The following is a 23,374-nucleotide window of genomic DNA, read 5'->3' on the forward strand; positions in this document are numbered from 1 at the left end:
GAAATCAGACTTGCCAATGCCTTGATGTCAGAATTCCTGCCACTAAAACTGTGAGTAATAAATTTCTGTTGTTTAAGCCACCCAGACTGTGGTATTTTGTCAGGGCAACCAGAACACTCTAATACAAGGCACATTTTCAGGATTGCCACAGAACTGTGAAGTGTGGGTTTGTGGGTGTGTGTGTAGATTCATTTCATCTTTACAAAACCCTGTGAAATAGGTACCATTATTATTCTCCTTTTCTGAGACACAGATAGCTTAAATTTTTCCAAATTTGTGCTGCTAGTAACTGGTGAGGTCAAGATTTGCACCGAGATAGTCTGGCTCCAGAATCCTCTTAAAAATATGGCATTGCACTTTGTGTCATGGCATTAGATTCTAAATCATAGTGTTTCCCCTTTTTATATTGTATTCTTCTGTGTAACTAACTTCAGGGATCTCTCATTTTGCCACAATTTTTTTGAGGAATTTAGCATATAAAAAACAAATGAATGATTCTCTTTACAAAATATTTTCAACTTTTCAGTAATATGAAAAACTTGCAATTATAAAATGAAATTATTTGATTTAGCAATCTAATGTGGTTTAATTCCATGCTAATCTGTATACCCAGGAAGATATTTATTTATTGCATGATCAATGTGTATTGGTTCTATATATCATTGTGAATGCTACTAAAGAAGTCTTTATTCTGCTTGAATTCCTCACATTTTATAATATATAAATAATATAAAAATTATAACTGTATATCATAGAACATTTATATGTAATATATAAATATAGTTTATTTATATAATGTTAGATTTATTAGATTTGTATCATGTATAGATAATAATACATATAAAATTTAATGTCACCTTAATTTCGTTTACTTCAATAATGTTTCTCCTGTCAGGAGATGAAACAGCTGGTACCTTGACCTCTATGTATGTCTCCAAAATGCATCCTAATTGTAGACCTTGCACTTTCATAAGATGGTAAGGCAGAAAGACAAGGCCCTAGAGTGCAGACAGAACCTCAGAGTTCTCCCACTAACTACCTCCTTGTCTTTGGGACAATTTCTTCCCTCCCTGGGCCTCTTATTTTTGTTTTTCATCTATAAATTGAAGAACTTGGGATCAATTGCCTAAGACAACACATGTGATAGGCCAAAACCAAAACAATATCGCTCCCATCCTATGCTACCAGTGCATTTTCTTATTAATTTTCTATCCCTGCGTAACTTGTAATTCTCCCTGCTGATTCATCAGTTAGGCTTTTGCAACTCATGGAAACTTCTTGGTTTAAACAGGAAAAAGTGAAGCTCTACACAAAGGATTTCAAAAGAGCAGGGGCTTCAATAAGCTCAGGAAACTTGAATAATGGAAAAATTATTCTCAGGTGAATATTTCCTAAATTAGGTATAAAAGATAAGCTGGACACTAATATGTATAAAATAGGTAACTAATAAGAACCTGTTATATAAAAAAATAAGTAAAATAAAGTTCAAAAAAAAAAGAGATAAGCTTGAATCAGACATATTTTTGCCCCAAAAAACTAGCATCAGAGTATTTGAATACTATTGTCTTTATACTAATAAATTAACTTTAAACATGGGCTTATAACATCATTATCCTGTTGACCTTGACAGTTTATTTACTGAAATAAGTTTTGGCTTGGTAGTTATCCAGTGGGCATGATATAGGTATAAATTTTTATCATTTATTGTTCACTGGTATTAAAGGTTGCAAAATATCTTGTGAAAGATGCTGTATCACTAAGTACTCATTTTCAATTATTGTGACTTCTTTTATCAATGTGTATTGGATCCATAAAACTGAATAAAAGCTGAAAGTAATTTCTGTGAAAAAAAATCTATTTAAAAGCTGTTATAGTTTTATAGACCTTGGTTTAGTATCCATGTTCATAACAAAAGTCTGTGTCAGAAAGAAAAAAAAAAGTATGTGTCAAATATTTCTTTTGCTATTAGGAATCATATTTGCTATAGAATTGAGAGCAAAATACAATACTAACTCATTTGTAATTTGTTCCAGTGTTCCTTTTGATTACATTGCTTTTTGTGGTAATTTATAGAATAAAAAAATCCTGAAACTCAACAGCTTTTCTTTAACTGGTTAGATTTTTATCTTCTAACTCAAAAGCATATTTAAGTCTATTTTTTAGAGATATCACCTCATACAATAAATTTTTAATTACTAAATGTGATCTAACCTAATTTTCATTTCATATCAAGACCAAATATATGAATGAAAAGTATTATCTTTCAGATTGTTCAGAATGTAAAGTTTGGATCCTCTTGAAACCCTTATTCCCCAAGTCTATTTATATGGAAAGGATATAGACACCAATAAACAAAATAGGATCTTGGATTGTGTAGTTACTGTAGTATTTACTATGGAATAAATCTGTGTATAAGTGGACCTGCACAATTCAGACCTGTTGTTCAAGGGTCAATTGTACTGCATTTTGTTTGTCAGCTAATGGCCATTTGGGTTGTTCCCACTTTTTACCTATTATGAATAATGCGGCTATGAATATTTGTATACATGTTTTTGTGTGGCCATGTATTTTCATCCTTTTGGAGACCCAAAAATTGGTCCTCTTACCTAGAGTCCTTGTAGGCCTATGGTAAGTCTGTGACCACATATCACATACAAGAAGTGTGTGAGTGAGTCTGTGTGTGTGTGTGTGCACGTGTGTGTGTTCCCTGTGTGCTGGGGGTGGTACCTGTGGAGGTGATGGGTTGTTTGTTTTATGAGATGAAAGGAATAGAAGAGAAATCCTTAAATGGAAATTAAATATAAACATAGCCTTATACTTTAACAGCAAATGTGTTTATTGTAGGTTTCTTTACACGCAAAATAGACATAGCATTTATAGTTTGTGATTTTTTTTTAAATATTAAAAATATTTCTAACTTTACTCTGTCACCTAAACAATATCCCAACCCTAGATTCTATTTATTACCTATTCTAATTAAAATATGCCTTTGAGACATTGAAGTCTTCCTCATGCTCTTATATGTATCTTAGTATTAATCAACAATTATGCCATTGTTTCCTTAAGCCTGCTCATATGCTTCAGTCAGCTGAGAAAGACCAGCCTGCCACTTAATGGTGTAGAATGGATGAGAAGAATATCAGATTCCATGATCTCCAGAGCAGGCAAAGTGGTGCAGCAAAGCTGAGGGAGGGAGAACACGCCTCAATCCGAGCTCATCCACCATTGGCCTCACTTAGAATCTGCTGAGGATGAGCTACTCCCAGAGAGTGGAAAATGGTTAGATCATGGATGAGGAATTAATAAGGTGAGTTAATATGCTAGTAAATTTACTACATCGGATAGCAGATCAATACCTAAATTATATAAAAATGTCATTCAATGTGACTTTCCAGCAAGGATAGGCAGGTTTTTTAATGATACACCTCTCTTTTATATCGCTTCACTTACCTGTTAGTTACAAATGCAAATCCAAGTCTCTGATGATTTTAACCCAGCTTCCTCTCTCCTATGGTGTGCTGTAAAACACACCTTCCACTATTTCTGTTCACCATCCACTTTAACTCTATTTTCCTGTTTCAACCACCCATAGTTTTCTAGTTATTGTTACATAATATGTGAATGGGATTTATGAACTCTAAGGATGAAAAAATTGTACTTTAAAAAAAGACTGATATTTCTCTCATAAATGAGAGATTATTGGTGCAATAATGCAGTTATTCTGTCTAGTCTGTTGAGAAATCTGTATTAGTCTGCTTGGGCTGTCATAACAAGATCCCACAGTCTGGGTAACCTAAAGAACAGAAATTCATTCTCTCACAGTTCATGGGGCTGCAAGTCCCAGGTAATGGTCCAGCAGAGTCAGTTTCTGGTAAGACCTCTCTTCCTGGATTACAGATGGACACTTTCTTGCTGTGTCCTCTCATGGTCTTTCTTCAGTTCATGTGCACACACACACAAGACAGGAGAGGGGGAGAGATAAAGAGACAGAGAGACAGAAGAGTTCTCTGGTTTCACCTCCTCTTCCTCTTATAAGGACACCAATCCCATCAGATTAGGGTCCCACCCTTATGACCTTATTTAATCTTAATTGCCCCCCTAAAGCTCTAATCTCCAAATACCACGTGGGGGTTGGTTAGGGCTTCGAAATGTGAATTGAAGTGGTGCGGGGGGAGGCACAATTTAGTCCATAGCAAACCCAAGCAGTTTTGGGTAATCATACATGAACTCAGGTTGTGAGTTTTCAACTTTATTGATTACATAATATTGAGGCTAAACACTATATTCTAATGACACATTCTGCACATTCTAACTATGTGCTGGTTATCTGATTGAGACTTCCATGTATGCTGATACATCAATTCATAAACGAACATCAGCATTCCTGGTAATCTATTCCAATTTTTAAAAGCAGGATTTCAGTCATAGTTTAATTAAAATAATATAACCTTATTTCTAACAGATCATGAGATACAGTTGAAAAAATCTCCTTTCACATCAGATATGCTTGAGTATGTTTAGGAGAGAGAGTATTGGGACTTTATCAAACTAAAAAGTTTCTGCACAACAAAGGTAACAATCAACAGAATGAAAAGTCAACCTACAAAATGGGGAAAAAATATTCATAAACCATATAACTGAGAAGAGGTTAATATACAAAATATGTAAGCAACTCACAAAACTCAATAGCAAAAAAAAAAAAAAGTATCCTGATTGAAAAATAAGTAAAGGACCCGAATATGTATTTTTCTAAAAATGCATATGAAAAAGTGCTCAACGTCACTAATAAAGAAAAAGCAAATAAAAAACACTATGAGATATCACCTGTTAGGATGGCTATTATCAAAAAGATAAATGATAACAAGCGTAGGAAAGGGTGTAAGGAAAAGGGAAACCTTGGACACTACGGTGGAAATGTAACTGGCACAACCTCTATGGAACGCAGGACAGAATTTCCTCAAAAAATTGAAAATAGAACTACTATATGATTCAACAAGCACACTTCTGTGTATATATCCAAAGGAAATGAAATAAGTATCTCAAAGAGATATCTGCACTCCCGTGTTCATTGTAACACTATTCACTACAGCCAAGATATGGAAACAACCTAAGGGTCTATTTAGCAGATGAATGGATAAAGAAAATGTAACACACACACACACACACACACACACACACACACAATGGAATCAGTAGACCATTATTCAGCCATAAAAAGGAAATCCTGCCATTTTTGACAACATGGATGAACCTACAGAATATTATGCTCAGTGAAATAATCCAAACACAGAAAGCAAATACTCAAATATATAAGCAAACATATAAGTGAATAATCTCACTAATATATGAAACCTAGAAAAGTCAAACTCACAGAACCATAGAGTAGAACAGTGGTTGTCAGGGGCTGAGGGGTGGAAGAAATGGGGAGATATTGGTCAGAGGGTACAAATTTTCAATTATAAGATGAATAAGTTCTATGGATCTAATGTACAACATGGTGAGTGTAGTTAATGCTGCTGTATTGTGTACTTGAAATTTGCTGAGACAGTAGATGTTAAGTGTTCTCATCACACACAGAAGAAAGTAATTATGTGAGGTGATGGGTATGTTAATTAAGTTTATTATGGTAATCATTTCACAATAAATACATATATTGGATCATCCTGGAATTTTTATTTGTCAATTATACAAAATAAATAAATAAGACAAAGAGTATTTCCATCCCTAGTATTAATTTTGAATTTTTAAGATAAATAATATGTCAGTCTTGGAAGGCTGCTATTTTATGAAGTTGCCAATAAAATCCACTAGTGTCCCATATTTTTTCTTATGTGTGAAGTATATTCATATTTGACTGTTTTGTATACTACTTATTGTTCACAACTGTAATCAATTTTAATTTTCTTTACTGTGCACAATAAAAATTACCATTAGTAGTTTCTTTGTCTTGTGGAAGAAAATTATGTTTGCAAAGATAAATCATGTCTGATACAGAGAAAATGTCTACTCAACTGCTGTTTAATAATCAAAAATTAAAAGACAAACTTGCTCTGGTAAAGCTGCCAACAACATTCAGAAATACCTGTGTATGCATGTGCTTCCCTTTTTCCAGCAAATTTAGACTTTACTATATATAGAACTTCAAGTGGCATTCTGGTTGTAAAATACAATGTTGATGCATCAAATGTCAGGCTGAAATTTACAATATTAACAGCAAATACTTTTTCATAGTAACCTTCTGCAATTATCACCACATTTAAAAATTTTGCATAATCATTTTGACTGATGTTGTATAATATTTTTCAACGTGTCCACTATCATTCAATGATGAATCTAGCAAATAATAGGAGGCATGTCAATATCAGTGTGGTATCTTAAAGCATAATTTCATTTCTCTAAATTTTTTTTAATTAAAAATGTTATAATTAAAGCATAACCTTGGGTCTGATGTTTCATCCTAACTCTTGCGACCTTGGCCAAATAACTTATCTTCTTTAGGCTTCACATGCAAAATGAGGAAGTTTATTCAAATGATTTATGATATCCTTTTAAGGTAAGACTTTCTGTGATAATCATGTGAAATAAAAAACTCATTTCCTTCAGGCAACAAACATTTTAATCAGACTCAGATTAAAAAGTCTTCTGTTTAATGGTATCCCTGAAAAAATAGTGATTTCTGATTCAACCCCTGTTTCCTTTCCAAAAAAAAAAAAAAAAACACAATCACTCAACAAATACACAAATACTGAATTTAATAAAAAGAGTAGTCTAGCACAAAAAAAAAAAAATGATTTATCAGGAACACACTTGCACTGTCTGTGTCTTGCCATCTTATGGTGTGAACAAGAAATGGGTGGAGTGGGCTTCCCTGGTGGCTCAGTGGTTGAGAGTCCGCCTGCCGATGCAGGGGACATGGGTTCGTGCCCTGGTCCGGGAAGATCCCATATGCCGTGGAGCGGCTAGGCTCGTGAGCCATGGCCACTGAGCCTGTGCATCCGGAGCCTGTGCTCCGCAACGGGAGAGGCCATAACAGTGAGAGGCCTGCGTGTACCGCAAAAGAAAAAAAAAAAGAAAGAAATGGGAGGAGTGAAGGTCCAATGGTTCCCTGTTATCAGCCTTGGGTAAAAAGACTTGGAGTGTAAAATATTCGGCAACACCCAATATTTTTATGTAATTATACACTGACATGATTTTGCCTAAATACATTTTTTAAAAAAAGAGAGAGACATTATTTATCTCATGGAAGTGATGTCAAAATTCCATGACAAATGCGGTTAAAACACTCATACAGTATCAGGCACACAAAACACACACTGATGTGGGTTCTTTCATCCCTGTGGGAGTGTATTTTATCCTATCCCTCACCTCTTAAGGGTGGTCTGTCTCCTCCCCCTGAAACTGGAGTGGGGGGATTCTGGCCCAATCTGACCAATGGAATAAAGCTGAAGTGATGCCATTGATTTTCTGAGGCAAGGTCATTCAAAGAACACAGCTTCTTCCTGGTTCTCTCACTCTTTCTCTTTCATTCTCTCTCATTCTCACTCTCTTCGCACAGAGAACCAGCCACCATCTTGCGAGGAAGCCGGTCCACACGGGCTTGGAGTGGAAACCACATGAAGGTGTCCCAGGTGAAAGTGACAGCTAAGCTTTCAGCCAACAGTCAGCATCAAACCCAGATTCATGGGTGGATTAGCCTCAAATGGTCCGAACTCACAGCCTTCACATCTTCCCTCAGAGGCTCTGTGTATGGAGCACAGGACAGCTGTCCTCACTGAGTCCCCTTCAATTCCTCAACTGCAGAAACTGACAGGTCAGTAAAGGATTACTAGGACTTCCCTGGTGGCACAGTGGTTAAGAATCCACCTGCCAATGCAGGGGACAGGGATTTGAGCCCTGGTCCTGGAAGATCCCACATGCCGGGGAGCAACTAAGCCCATGCGCCACAACTACTGAGCCTGCGTGCCACAACTACTGAAGCCCGCAAGCCTAGAGCCCATGCTCCACAACAAGAGAAACCACTGCAATGAGAAGGCCATGCACCTCAACGAAGAGTAGCCCCCGCTCGCCGCAACTAGAGAAAGCCCGCATGCAGCAACGAAGACCCAAAGCAGCCAAAAATAAATAAATAAAATAAATAAAATTTTAAAAAAGGATTACTATTGTTTTAAGCCACAGAATGCTGCGACAATTTGTTACACAGAAAAAGATAACTAATACAACTTAAAAAAATTTTCTTCTGTGATGGAACATTTCAAATGGACACCCCCTCAGTACCATTGTTACTTAATAAATGTTGATTGATTTGAATTAAAACAAATTTCGTATCACAAGCATACACTAGGGTATACCTCACATGCTGTAATCAGATAAAACTCTTGAGTAATGCTTATTATAATAAAGATAAAGATAGTTCTAATATTGGGCCCTAAAAAGATGAGGGAGTAAACATAGACACCATATAATGACAGCTAAAGTCATAATATATATGTTTTACATCTGTTGTCAAATGTTAGTGAAAACATACATTTTTTAAAAATTATTTTATTATTTAAATTAACTAATTAGTAATGCAAAATAATATTTTAATGTAAATGCTTCGTTTCCCCTATTTAGTTGCCCCCCTCACTGAGCCTTAGCCAGGACCACAGTGGCAGCCTGTGATCTCACATAATATAGTGTCTCACTAGGGGATCCACTTTACTGCAAAGGCGGTGCAGGAAGAGGCCCATTTCCATGGGACCAACTGTTCACTTCACATTCCTCACCACTCAGAGGCGGCTGGTCCGAGAGAGTGCTGGGCTGGGCTGCTAGAGGCATAACTAGAGTGCCAGCTCATAGGCGGCATGCCCAAAGAATGGGTGCTATTCTCCCAGGACACAGCATACGCTTCGAGTCAAAGGCCTTTCAATATCGATATGTCTCTGAGAAGAAGAATACGCGGGTCAGGAATCAAGGGGTAAAAACAGCAGGGTCTCATTTTACAAACTGTGCTTTCTGTCCTTGCAGTGCTGGGTTCTGCAGGTTTTGAAGCCCTGGTCCCCAAAGAAGGGATACTTCCACCAGGGACACACCAGCTGTTGCTGTCCTACTGGTCCTTTGGCCAAGAAGAGAAGTGTATTCATTTCCTAGGCTTGCATTAACACAAATTACCACATACTGGGGGGCTTAGAAACAACAGAAATGTATCCTCTCACAGTTCCGGAGTCTAGAAGTCTGAAATCAAGCTGTCAGCAGGGCTCTGTTCCTTTTGAAGATTCTAGGGAAGGAAGAATCTATCCTTGCCTCTTCCTAGCTTCTGGTGCCTCCATGCCATCCTTAGCTTGTAGCTGCACCTCAAATCTCTGCCTCTGTCTTCCCATAGCCTTCTTCATTGTGTGTGTCTGTGTGTCCTTTCCCCTATTAAGGACCCAGCATTGGATTTAGGGCCCACCCTAACCCAGTCTGACTTCATCTTAAGTTCATTGTTGATATCTGCAAAGACTCCATTTCCAAATAAGGTCATATTCTGAGCGTCCAGGCGGAGGCTATTTGGGGGACACTATTCACCCACTCCAAGGAGTCACTCTCCTGGCAGAGTCCACGGACTTTGATCATCAGCAGAGAAAGAAAATACATTGTACAATGGGAGTAGGGAGGAACCTAATAAATATTGGAAAATCCCTAAATATAAGCTATGATTTTATTAATATGTTGTGAATATTGATATTTTCTCAGATATATTTAACTGTATATTTTTCTATTAAGGTAAAATTTACATTCAGTAAAATTAATTGAGGGGGGTACTTGTCTCTCAGTTGTCAGAAAGGCATTGGAAAAATTTATTAGCTCAAAGGGAAATCTAACTTCCAGGATTGTATACGCGAAACACAAGTTTGTTCTTCTAAATCATCTTGGTAACCCATATGGTGTTTATTCTAGCAGCTTATAATATTTCAAGGCTGGCGGCTCATATTTCATATTGGTGAAGCTTGCAAAACCGATTCTCCAAATCACAGAGAATTAGTGTTAAAAAACTGCATCCACACATGGGGTCAGGCTTCCAGATAATATTTCTTACTGAGATAAGGGATAGCCTTACAAATTCATTCTCTTACATTTGGATGCATCCATATGCATTTGGATGTCATAAATACACTCCCCTTTGCTCACAAACAAGAGTTTTGTCAACCAGTTGCCTGACCCCAATATCTTCAAGAGTGTGAATATGCTCTGGCACTGGTCATGTTAGTGATGTGACAGTTTTCTATGTTTCTTTGAAACAAAACCCCTCCCAGGGCAAAGCACTAGAACAAGTTCACCTACAAGTTAGTCTTACAAGCAGTCCGTCTTATAAGCAGTCACTCTTACAGGCTGTCTAAGCTGTATTACCTCACCCTGTGATCATTCACAGGGACCTGATAGGACAAAGGTTTGAAGAGTGAAGTTTCTTTAAAACAATTGGGTAGAAAAAAGTGTGAGGAGAGTTAGTAGTTAGTAGATAAAGCATAGACTATTTTTTTCCTCTTTCAACTCTGAAAATCCAGAGTTTTATTTTTCCAGTTCAAAAGAGAAATGCAAAAAACAAACAAAAACCAAAAATGACCCCCAAAACAAGGTCATGTTTCAAAACCCTGCTCACCTTGAAGTGGTAAATCTATTATCCACGTGCCTCATTGCCCTGAGTAATGTGCCCTTCAGTCCCCATGTGCAAGGTTGTGTGCAAGTCCCTCGTTACCTATGCTCAACAAGTAAAGGTAGGTTATTTATTGATTTCTGGGACATTTTGAGATTTCAAGGACACAAACGTGAGTACATATTGTTAAAAATTGTAAATGTATATATGACAAATTAGTTAAATTTCCTAATTTGTTAAAATGTAGGCTTTCCCTGAAGAATCAGGAAACACTTTGAAAGTAAAAATAAAAATAGAGCTTTAGCCTGGATCCTAACAAAGCGTAGTTATCGGTCGAGGCAACCAAATCGGGTGAGACTGATACTGAGTTGAGGAAGGGCATTCTACAAAAAGAGAAATCATGGAAAAAAGGACTCAGAAAACGTTGACCCCATAATGCAAAATTTGATAGGAAAATCTTATATGGGACATCATACCTTATGGGAAAATTTTACGCTCATTAAAATTCAGTGTAATGAGATAAGGGAAAAAAGGTATGAGATTTCAAAAGGGAAGACACCAACCTGATGATTTGTTAACAATATAATCATCTACTTAGAAAATCAAAGGCAGCACTCTTTAAATATCTAGCACCATCTTCTTCACTATTTTTCCTCGGAGACCTTACCACTCACAGTTTGATGGTATAATATGGAAGAATGAATTTCTGTGTTTGCTGTGATGAGGTAAGTAATATTGCTGTATGTTCAATGCCTAGAACATGGTCTGTCACTGAATTGGTATTTAGTAAATAATTGATGAGCTGATGAACAAATGAGGGAATGATTGGTCCAAGAGAGTAAAATTGAAGGGTGATTGACTGAAAGAGAACTAAACCCTCAATTATCATTACAAGCAATAAATAGATGGTAGCTAAATAGGATAAACCAAGAATCAGTAGCAGAGAAACTTATTTAGAAATACAGAAGTGAACACAGTAAAAAATAGATGAAGGAACTAGTACTTAGTCTATTAAGCAAACTGATTCAAAATTTTAAATCTAGCCTGAAAATCTTTTTAACAAATTAGGGAAATCACATTTCTGACAAATTTTTATTAAGAAATTCATGTAAGTTTCTAAGTAAAAGGCATATGGATTACCTATTGTTAAATTTTGCTGGACCTAGAACAGATTTTAGTTTTAAATAAAAGAGACTGAGTTAAATAAGCACAAGTTGGTTGAATACTCCTGATTTAGAGCAACAGCTACTGTAAATCTATCTACTAAAGTTGAAATTTAGTTTTTGGCCACACTTTAGTACATTGATAGTTAAGCAATGCAGGTAAGTAAGAGTAATTTATGCTTAATGAAGAACAATGTTAAATCATATGGAAAGAGTGAGAATTATGAAACTTGAACTTAATGGATACATGTCAACCTGAAGAGGTCTCCTAAAAATTGGCACAAATTAATGACTTTTAATAATAAAATTAAAACTAATTAAAAATAATAATGTAGGAGGGTTTAATTGTGTTAAGCCAAAAATTCCAGAGGAGTACACAGAATGGTGAGAGGGTGACAATTAATGAGAAGCAAAGTGACCAGAGGGTTTGAATATTAAGAGGCAGCTGGGGATGGCAGTGCTGAGAGTCACAACTAAGTGACTCTGAAGAGGATCCAGGTGACGTCAGAGGTCTGCTAGGTATAGTAGACTGTAATGGGACTTAATTTTCATGTCCATACTAGGATGAAGATAGCTTTCCAAGCTGGTGGGGAATTAGATTAGCTGGTGTCACTGATGCTCACCTCTGAATAGAATTAGCAGCAGTTTGCAATAGTTAGGAAATTCAATCTTCCCTTGAAGGCACTGGAAGGAAATTTCCCTAAACAGATCGAATGGAGTGTGTATCAATTTGTTCCATGAATACTCATGTCCCAAGGACTGGGTGCAGCCAGTGCAGGCCTGGTACAGGGGATCACTCTCCAGAATCTATGACATCCCAGGCTGGACTTCTTCGTACCATTGTTTTAACCTAAGGGAAGGACTTTATGTTTCTCTTCAGTGAATTTCATTTTGTTAATTTTAGACCACTGTGCTCATCTCCTAAAATATGTCCTGAAACTTTATGCTCTCATGCAATCCTTTGATTTTTATTTCTTGCATGTCCAACCTCATATTATGCTTTCTGTGCCTTCATTTACTTTTATGAGCTTACAGTATGAAACAGGGCAAGGTCACTTGCAAATCACTAAGAAACCTCTTTTCTGATTGGCATCTATCCAGTAAACAACCCCAGAAATCCACTCCACAGCAAAATCATCCTGCTCAGTATTTTTCATTCTTTTTGGTCTGGAAGTGTTTTACAAAACATTTTATTATATGTCCTGGAAAAATAAAGATAGAAAACTCCTAAGGAAGTCTTGTGATCTCTACCAGAGCAGAGACTCTGTGACGAAACGAGATAGGTATCTTAATTTTGCATGTGTATGTGCATGCATACGTGTGTGTCGTGAAAGCAGAGGCACTCAAGTAACCTATATTGATAAGTTCTTGCTTGGTTACGGCTAGATGTTCAGAGACCAGGATCATTTCAAATGGAGGCAAGAGGTACAACAAGGACACCGGAGACTATCATGGCCTCTTAAGCGCATTAACATTTAAATTATTGCTCTGAGTAATCATAGAAAGGTTTGACTGTCTGCCATGCTCTGCTTAATAAAAAAAGAAATATGCCCTTCAAAAACATTTTACACAACATAGACAAAGTTTGGAATGTTTTTCAGGATCTTGTCATATATTGCAAACTAACCACTAAAACTGTTATGATAAATATACATTTTATTAGCATTTTCCCATTCTAACCAACACAATATTATAAGTGAAAGAGAGTTAGCAAATTTGATAGTGGCATATTGGCATGGTAAAACTGTTTTAATTATTATGCCGCTTATTACTAAATTCATTTCAGTGATTACATTTTACATATTTTTGTGTATTTTATACAGCTCTATGTGGGTATTATAAATATTCCATAATCACATGCACAATCAATCATTTTAAGATTACATCCAGGGCTTCCCTGGTGGCACAGTGGTTGAGAGTCCGCCTGACGATGCAGGGGACGTGGGTTTGTGCCCTGGTCTGGGAAGATCCCACGTGCCGCTGAGTGGCTGGGTCCGTGAGCCATGGCCGCTGAGCCTGTGCGTCCAGAGCCTGTGCTCCGCAACGGGAGAGGCCACAACAGTGAGAGGCCCACGTACCTCAAAAAAAAAAAAGAAAAAAAAAGATTACATCCATATACTTTTATTCCTAGTGGTACACACTGACTTTCCAAGGGTACTGTTCAGTTTAAGGAAGTTGCTTTCCATATAATCAATTTCCATATATGTTCTTTAAAAAATGTTATAACCCCATATTATGATTGTTGTATAAAAGGAGAGCTTTCTTCCCTACTCCCCCTTCCAAATTTCCCTGTTTGCCAACCAGACAGAAGAAAGGTGTATCACTCATTCAATCTTAATCTTTTTTATCTTTATGAAATGTTCCTTTTTATCTCAGTAAATCTCTTTGCCTTAAAGTTCATTTTATAGACACTATAGCATTCTTTTGCTTACTTTTGTGTGGTAGATGTTTTTTCATCTTTTACTTTCAATATATTTCCACCTTTGTATTTAGCCTCTAGTAGGATCTTCCTTGTTACTCAGCTTTTAAATGGAGTGTTTGAACAATTAACACTTAACATAATTATTAATATGGTTGAATTTAGATGTACCAATTTATTTTCCTTTTCTATTTGTTCCTTCTTTTTTGTTCTATTGTTTCCCCTTGCCTACCCTGCTTTGGATTACTTAGAATATTTTAATATTCTATTTTAACATGTCTATTGTTCTTCTAGAAATATCTCTAGATATTGGCTGCTAGGGGAAATAATGCACTACTTCAATGAAGGCATAGAAACCTTGTAACCATATAAGCATAAATGCCAACTGACATTTATGTTATAGTTGCTAAATGTGTTACATTTATGTAAATCAAAAAACACACCAGAAAACATTAGAAGTCTTGTTTTTAACAGTCATATATCTATAACCAGACTTAAGATGAGAGAATAGTCTTTTGTATTTGTCCAGATATTTACTATTTCTGTTGCTCTTCCTTACTTCCTAAAGTTTCAAGTTTTTCTCTGATATTTCCTATCAGCCTGAAGAACTTCCTTTAACTTTTCTATTAGAGCAAGACTGCTAGTAATGAATTTTCTTGTTTTCTTTCATTTGAGGATGTCTTTATTTTGCCATTCATGTGCAAATGATATTTTCAATGAATTTCAAAATCTGGGTTGATATTCTTTTCTTTCTGTTTTTTTAAAGATTTGTTCCATTGTTTTATACTTCCATACCTCTTTTAAGAAATCTATGCGGGTTTCCCAATTGTTATTTTCCTCTATGAATGTATTGTTTTTCTCTAACTGCTTTTAAGGTTTTTAAAACGTTTTAGTTTTCAACAAATTTATTTTGATGAGTCCTTCTCCTTCTTTCTTTGTATGGTTCTTTCCCCTTCTTCTTTCCATACATAATTGTGTTTTTTATTGCATTCTGAAAAAATTCAGATAATACTTGAAAAGGCACTGGGTTACATTATTTTTCCTCAAAAAATACGGTTTTATGTTGGCAGACAGTTAAGTCCAATAGGATAGGTTGATCTGTCATGCTCTGGTTTTAGGCTTTCTTCAAAGAGGTCTATTACAGTTTTTTTCTTTTTTTCCCCCATACTTCTAGATTGTAGCCCTCAGTCCTAACGTGCAGCTAGCTTTACTTTTTGTATGAGTTTGCTAGAGCTGCCATAACAGAATCCCACATACTGAGTGGCTGAAACAACAGAAATTTAATTTCTCACAATTCTGAAGGCTGGAAGTCCAAGATCAAGGTCTCAGCAGGATAGATTCTCTGAGGTCTCTCTCCTTGACTTACATATAGCCACCTTCTCATCATGTCCTCACATGGCCTTTTCTCTGTGTGTGGACATCTGTGGTTATCTCTTCCTTTTCTTATAAGGACACCAGTCCAATTGGATTAGAGCCCAATCCTTCTGAACTTACTTTACCTTAATTACCTCTTTAAAGGTTCTATCTTTACATGCAGTCGCACTGGGGGTTAAGGTTCCCACATATGAATTCTGAGAGAACAGAATTCAGTCCATGCACTCTTTAACGTGCTATCTCAACTCAGTCTTTGATTTGTTCATAAAGATTTTCTACTCTTTTTAGGCCTGACCACCCAAGTCTCCATAATACAAAACAAGTTCCAGGCTCTCTGCTCAGCTTGCTGCCGCCCAGCAGTTACTCTCTACCTAGCTTTTCTGAGTCTTGTGCCACTCTAATGAATCCAGGATTTGGTCAAGACACCCAAGAGGGAGTTCAGTGGAAACTTCTGGATTTCCCTATCCATGACTTCTCCTTTTCAAGTACCCTCTCTTCCAGATCACAACCAGCTTAGTAACCCCCAACTCTGATATCTGCCTTTTCTGTCCAGTGAAACTACTGCTCTTGTTTGCATTCTACATAAATACACCACACCCCAGAAAATTTTCCTAGGAAGAACACCAGTATAAAAGTAGGACATCCTTTGTAAGTATCCTCTCTCTGGAGGACCTCACCCTCACATTGACTGCTGTCCAATGCCTGCAACTTGTTGTATTTCCTATATTTTGTACATGACATAATAGGTTTTATGGATACTGTAAAGATGTCATAGTTGGATCTCACAGGTTTTGATATACATATGCTTATCATTTATGTGAATATAATTCAACCTTCTTAAGTAGATTTATTCTGAAGTAGCAGAGATTAATCTAACAGGGAGAAATTTCTGCTTTCTTTTTTTTTTTTTGCAGTACGTGGGCTTCTCACTGTTGTGGCCTCTCCCGCTGCGGAGCACAGGCTCCGGACGCGCATGCTCAGTGGCCATGGCTCAAGGGCTCAGCTGCTCCACTGCATGTGGAATCTTCCCGGACCGGGGCACAAACTCGTGTCCCCTGCATCGGCAGGCAGACTCTCAACCACTGCGCCACCAGGGAAGCCCCTCTGCTTTTTATTTTTTAAATTGAGTTATAATTAACAAGCAATATTATATTTGTTTCATGTGTACCACATAGTGATTCAATACTTTTATACATTATGAAATGATCACCACACTAGTTATTCATTTCTGACTTAATTCCACAACTGTCTGAGAATATGCTCTGAATGATTCCAAACATTTCAAACTTGTTGTGACTTGCTTTATAATCCAGCATGTGATAGATTTTGTCAAATGTTACATGTGCATTTAATAATATTTTGCATATAATGTGTTAAATTAAATTTATTATTAAAATTAATTTCAGTTGTTTTATTTTTAGGTTCTGGAATTCCCAGTGGATTCTTTCTCATAGATTCCAATTCTCTGGTGAACTTCTCCATCTTTTCATGTTTTTCTCTATTTATTCCTACATTCCTATATTTTCTTTTATTTTTTTCTTTAAAATAAATTTATTTATTTATTTGTTTATTTTTGGCTGTATTGAGTCTTCGTTGCTGCATGCAGGCTTTCTGTAGCTGCGGAGAGCAAGGGCTATTCTTCATTGTGCTGTGCGGGCTTCTCATTGCAGTGGCTTCTCTTGTTGTGGAGCACAGGCTCTAGGGTGCACAGGCTTCAGTAGTTGTGGCACATGGGCTCAGTAGTTGTGGCTCATGGGCTCAGTAGTTGTGGCTTACAGGATCTAGAGCACAGGCTCAGTAGTTGTGGTGAACGGGCTTAGTTGCTTCGCGGCATGTGGGATCTTCCCGGACCATGGTTCCGACCCATGTCCCCTGCATTGGCAGGCGTATTCTCAACCACTGCACCACCAGGGAAGAGCCCTCTGCATCTTTTTTCAATGAATGTTTCATGTCAGTGGATATAGAACTGCCTAATTCTTTTTAACAGATGTACTGTAATTTATTTAACCAGCTCCATTGATAATACTCCTTTTCCTTTTAATAGGAAAGTTCAGCCCATTTATATTTATCGGAAAGACTGATATATTTAGTTTTAGTTCTATTTTTTTAAATTAGTTTCTGCTTTATAACAAAGTGAATCAGTCATACATATACATCTGATCCCACATCCCTTCCCTCTTGCGTCTCCCTGCCTCCCACCCTCCCTATCCCACCCCTTCAGGCGGTCACAAAGCACCGAGCTGATCTCCCTGTGCTATGTGGCTGCTTCCCACTATCTATCTACCTTACGTTTGGTACTGTATATATGTCCATGCCTCTCTCCCACTTTGTCACAGCTTACCCTTTCCCCTCCCCATATCCTCAAGTCCATTCTCAAGTAGGTCTGGGTCTTTATTCCTGTTTTACCCCTAGGTTCTTCATGACATCTTTTTTTTTCTTAAATTCCATATATATGTGTTAGCACACGGTATTTGTCTTTCTCTTTCTGACTTACTTCACTCTGTATGACAGACTCTAGGTCTATCCACCTCATTACAAATAGCTCAGTTTTGTTTCTTTTTATGGCTGAGTAATATTCCATTGTATATATGTGCCACATCTTCTTTATCCATTCATCCGATGATGGACACTTAGGTTATTTCCATCTCCGGGTTATTGTGAATAGAGCTGCAATGAACATTTTGGTACATGTCTCTTTTTGAATTATGGTTTTCTCAGGGTATATGCCTAGTAGTGGGATTGCTGGGTCATATGGTAGTTCTATTTGTAGTATTTTAAGGAACCTCCATATTGTTCTCCATAGTGGCTGTACCAATTCACATTCCCACCAGCAGTGCAAGAGTGTTCCCTTCTATCCACACCCTCTCCAGCATTTATTGTTTCTAGATTTTTTGATGATGGGCATTCTAACTGGTGTGAGATGATATCACATTGTAGTTTTGATTTGCATTTCTCTAATGATTAATGATGTTGAGCATTCTTTCATGTGTTTGTTGGCAGTCTGTATATCTTCTTTGGAGAAATGTCTATATAAGTCTTCTGCCCATTTTTGGATTGGGTTGTTTTTTTGCTATTGAGCTGCATGAGCTGCTTATAAATTTTGGAGATTAATGCTTTGTCAGTTGCTTCATTTGCAAATATTTTCTCCCATTCTGAGGGTTGTCTTTTGGTCTTGTTTATGGTTTCCTTTGCTGTGCAAAAGCTTTGAAGTTTCATTAGGTCCCATTTGTTTATATTTGCTTTTATTTCCATTAACCTAGGAGGTCGGTCAAAAAGGATCTTGCTGTGATTTATGTCATACAGTGTTCTGCCTATGATTTCCTCTAAGAGTTTGATAGCATCTAGCCTTACATTTAGGTCTTTAATCCATTTTGAGCTTATTTTTGTGTATGGTGTTAGGGAATGATCTAATCTCATACTTTTACATGTCCCTGTCCAGTTTTCCCAGCACCACTTATTGAAGAGGCTGTCCTTTCTCCACTGTACATTCCTGCCTCCTTTATCAAAGATAAGGTGACCATATGTGCGTGGGTTTATCTCTGGGCTTTCTATCCTGTTCCATTGATCTATATTTCTGTTTTTGTGCCAGTACCACACTGTCTTGATTATTGTAGCTTTGTAGTATAGTCTGAAGTCAGGGAGCCTGATTCCTCCAGCTCCGTTTTTCGTTCTCAAGATTGCTTTGGCTATTCGGGGTCTTTTGTTTTTCCAAACAAATTTTGAAATTTTTTGCTCTAGTTCTGTGAAAAATGCCAATGGTAGTTTGATAGGGATTGCATTGAATCTGTAGATTGCTTTGCATAGTAGAGTCATTTTCACAATATTGATTCTTCCAATCCAGGAACATGGTATATCTCTCCATCTATTTGTATCATCTTTAATTTCTTTCATCAGTGTCTTATAATTTTCTGCATACAGGTCTTTTGTCTCCTTAGGTAGGTTTATTCCTAGATATTTTATTCTTTTTGTTGCAAAGGTAAATGGGAGTGTTTTCTTGATTTCACTTTCAGATTTTTCATCATTAGTGTACAGGAATGCCAGAGATTTCTCTGCATTAATGTTGTATCCTGCTACTTTACCAAATTCATTGATTAGCTCTAGTAGTTTTTTGGTAGCATCTTTAGGATTCTCTATGTATAGTATCATGTCATGTGCAAACAGTGACAGCTTTATTTCTTCTTTTCCAATTTGGATTCCTTTTATTTCCTTTTCTTCTCTGATTGCTGTGGCTAAAACTTCCAAAACTATGTTGAATAAGAGTGGTGAGAGTGGGCAGCCTTGTCTTCTTCCTGATCTTAGTGGAAATGGTTTCAGTTTTTCACCATTGAGGACGTTGTTGGCTGCGAGTTTGTCATATATGGCCTTTATTATGTTGAGGAAAGTTCCCTCTATGCATACTTTCTGCAGGGTTTTTATCATAAATGGGTGTTGAATTTTGTCGAAAGCTTTTTCTGCATCTATTGAGATGATCATATGGTTTTTCTTCTTCAATTTGTTAATGTGGTGTATCACATTGATTGATTTGCGTATATTGAAGAATCCTTGCATTCCTGGAATAAACCCTACTTGATCATGGTGTATGATCCTTTTAATGTGTTGTTGGATTCTGTTTGCTAGTATTTTGTTGAGGATTTTTGCATCTATGTTCATCAGTGATATTGGCCTGTAGTTTTCTTTCTTTGTGACATCCTTGCCTGGTTTTGATATCAAGGTGATGGTGGCCTCGTAGAATGAGATTGGGAGTGCTCCTCCCTCTGCTATATTTTGGAAGACTTTGAGAAGGATAGGTGTTAGCTCTTCTCTAAATGTTTGATAGAATTCGCCTGTGAAGCCATGTGGTCCTGGGCTTTTGTTTGTTGGAAGATTTTTAATCACAGTTTCAATTTCAGTGCTTGTGATTGGTCTATTCATATTTTCTATTTCTTCCTGAGTCAGTCTTGGTAGGTTGTGCATTTCTAAGAATTTGTCCATTTCTTCGTGGTTGTCCATTTTATTGGCATAGAGTTGCTTGCAGTAATCTCTCATGATCTTTTGTATTTCTGCAGTGTCAGTTGTTACTTCTCCTTTTTCATTTCTAATTCTATTGATTTGAGTCTTCTCCCTTTTTTTCTTGATGAGTCTGGCTAATGGTTTATCAATTTTGTTTATCTTCTCAAAGAACGAGTTTTTAGTTTTATTGATCTTTGATATCGTTTCCTTCATTTCTTTTTCATTTATTTCTGATCTGATCTTTATGATTTCTTTCCTTCTGCTAACTTTGGGGGGTTTTTGTTCTTCTTTCTCTAATTGCTTTAGGTGCAGGGTCAGGTTGTTTACTCGAGATGTTTCCTGTTTCTTAAGGTGGGATTGTATTGCTATAAACTTCCCCCTTAGAACTGCTTTTGCTGCGTCCCATAGGTTTTGGGTCGTCGTGTCTCCATTGCCATTTGTTTCTAGGTATTTTTTTATTTCCTCTTTGATTTCTTCAGTGATCACTTCGTTATTCAGTAGTGTATTGTTTATCCTCCATGTGTTTGTATTTTTTATAGATTTTTTCCTGTAATTGATGTCTAGTCTCATAGCATTGTTGTCGGAAAAGATACTTGATACAATTTCAATTTTCTTAAATTTACTAAGGCTTGATTTGTGACCCAAGATATGATCTATCCTGGAGAATGTTCCATGAGCACTTGAGACAAATGTGTATTCTGTTGTTTTTGGATGGAATGTCCTATAAATATCAATTAAGTCCATCTTGTTTAATGTATCATTTAAAGCTTATGTTTCCTTATTTATTTTCATTTTGAATGATCTGTCCATTGGTGAAAGTGGGGTGTTAAAGTCCCCTACTATGAGTGTGTTACTGTCGATTTCCCCTTTTATGGCTGTTAGTATTTGCCTTATGTGTTGAGGTGCTCCTATGTTGCGTGCATAAATATTTACAATTGTTATATCTTCTTCTTGGATCGATCCCTTGATCATTATGTAGTGTCCTTCTTTGTCTCTTCTAATAGTCTTTATTTTAAAGTCCATTTTGTCTGATATAAGAATTGCTACTCAAGCTTTCTTTTGATTTCCATTTGCATGGAATATCTTTTTCCTTCCCCTTACTTTCAATCTGTATGTGTCTCTAGGTCTGAAGTGGGTCTCTTGTAGACAGCATATATATAGGTCTTGTTTTTGTATCCATTCAGCCAATCTGTGTCTTTTGGTGGGAGCATTTAGTCCATTGACATTTAAGGTAATTATTGATATGTATGTTCCTATTCCCATTTCCTTAATTGTTTTGGGTTCGTTATTGTAGGTATTTTCCTTCTGTTGTGTTTCTTGCCTAGAGAAGTTCCTTTAGCATTTGTTGTAAAGCTGGTTTGGTGGTGCTGAACTCTCTCAGCTTTTGCTTGTCTGTAAACGTTTTAATTTCTCCATCAAATCTGAATGAGATCCTTGCTGGGTAGAGTCGTCTTGGTTGCAGGTTTTTCTCCTTCATCACTTTAAATATGTCCTGCCACTCCCTGCTGGCTTGTAGAGTTTCTGCTGAGATATCAGCTGTTAACCTGATGGGGATTCCCTTGTGTGTTATTTGTTGTTTTTCCCTTGCTGCTTTTAATATGATTTCTTTGTGTTTAATTTTTGACAGTTTGATTAATATGTGTCTTGGCGTATTTCTCCTTGGATTTATCCTGTATGGGACTCTCTGTGCCTCCTGGACTTTATTAACTATTTCTTTTCCCATATTAGGGAAGTTTTCAACTATAATCTCTTCAAATAGTTTCTCAGTCCCTTTCTTTTTCTCTTCTTCTTCTGGAACCCCTATAATTCGAATGTTGGTGTGTTTAATGTTGTCCCAGAGGCCTCTGAGACTGTCCTCTGTTCTTTTCCTTCTTTTTTCTGTATTTTGCTCTGCATCAGTTATTTCCACTATTTTATCTTCCACCTCAGTTATCCGTTCTTCTGCCTCACTTATTCTGCTATTGATCCCATCTAGAGTATTTTTCATTTCATTTATTGTGTTTTTAATCGATGCTTGATTCATCTTTAGTTCTTCTAGGTCCTTGTTAACTGTTTCTTGCATTTTGTCTATTCTATTTCCAAGATTTTGGATCATCTTTACTATCATTATTCTGAATTCTTTTTCAGGTAGACTGCCTATTACCTCTTCATTTGTTAGGTCTGGTAGGTTTTTATCTTGCTCCTTCACCTGCTGTGTGTTTTTCTGTCTTCTCATTTTGCTTATCTTACTGTATTTGGGGTCTCCTTTTTGCAGGCTGCAGATTCATAGTTTCCGTTGTTTTTGGTGTCTATCCCCAGTGGCTAAGGTTGTTTCAGTGGGTTGTGTAGGCTTCCAAGTGGGGGGGACTAGTGCCTGTGTTCTGGTGTTTGAGGCTCGATCTTGTCTTTCTGGTGGACCGGTCCACGTCTTGTGGTGTGTTTTGGGGTGCCTGTGGCCTTATTATGTTTTTAGGCAGCCTCTCTGCTAATGCGTGGGGTTGTGTTCCTGTCTTGCTAGTTGCTTGGCATAGGGTGACCAGCACTGTAGCTTGCTGGTCGTTGACTGAAACTGGGTGCTGGTGTTGATATAGAGATCTCTGGGAGATTTTTGCCACTTGATATTATGTAGAGCTGGGAGGTCTCTTGTGGACCCATGTCCTGAAGTTGGCTCTCCCACTTCAGAGGCACAGCACTGACTCCTGGCTGCAACACCAAGAGCCTTTCATCTACCCGGCTCTGAATAAAAGGGAGAAAAAGTAGAAAGAAAGAATTAGTAGAAGAAAGAAAGAGAGAAAGAAAGAGAGAAAGAAAGAAAGAAAGAAGGAAAGAAAGGAAGGA

Source organism: Hyperoodon ampullatus (genome assembly GCF_949752795.1).
Source record: "Hyperoodon ampullatus genome assembly, chromosome: 4".
Taxonomy (NCBI): domain Eukaryota; kingdom Metazoa; phylum Chordata; class Mammalia; order Artiodactyla; family Ziphiidae; genus Hyperoodon; species Hyperoodon ampullatus.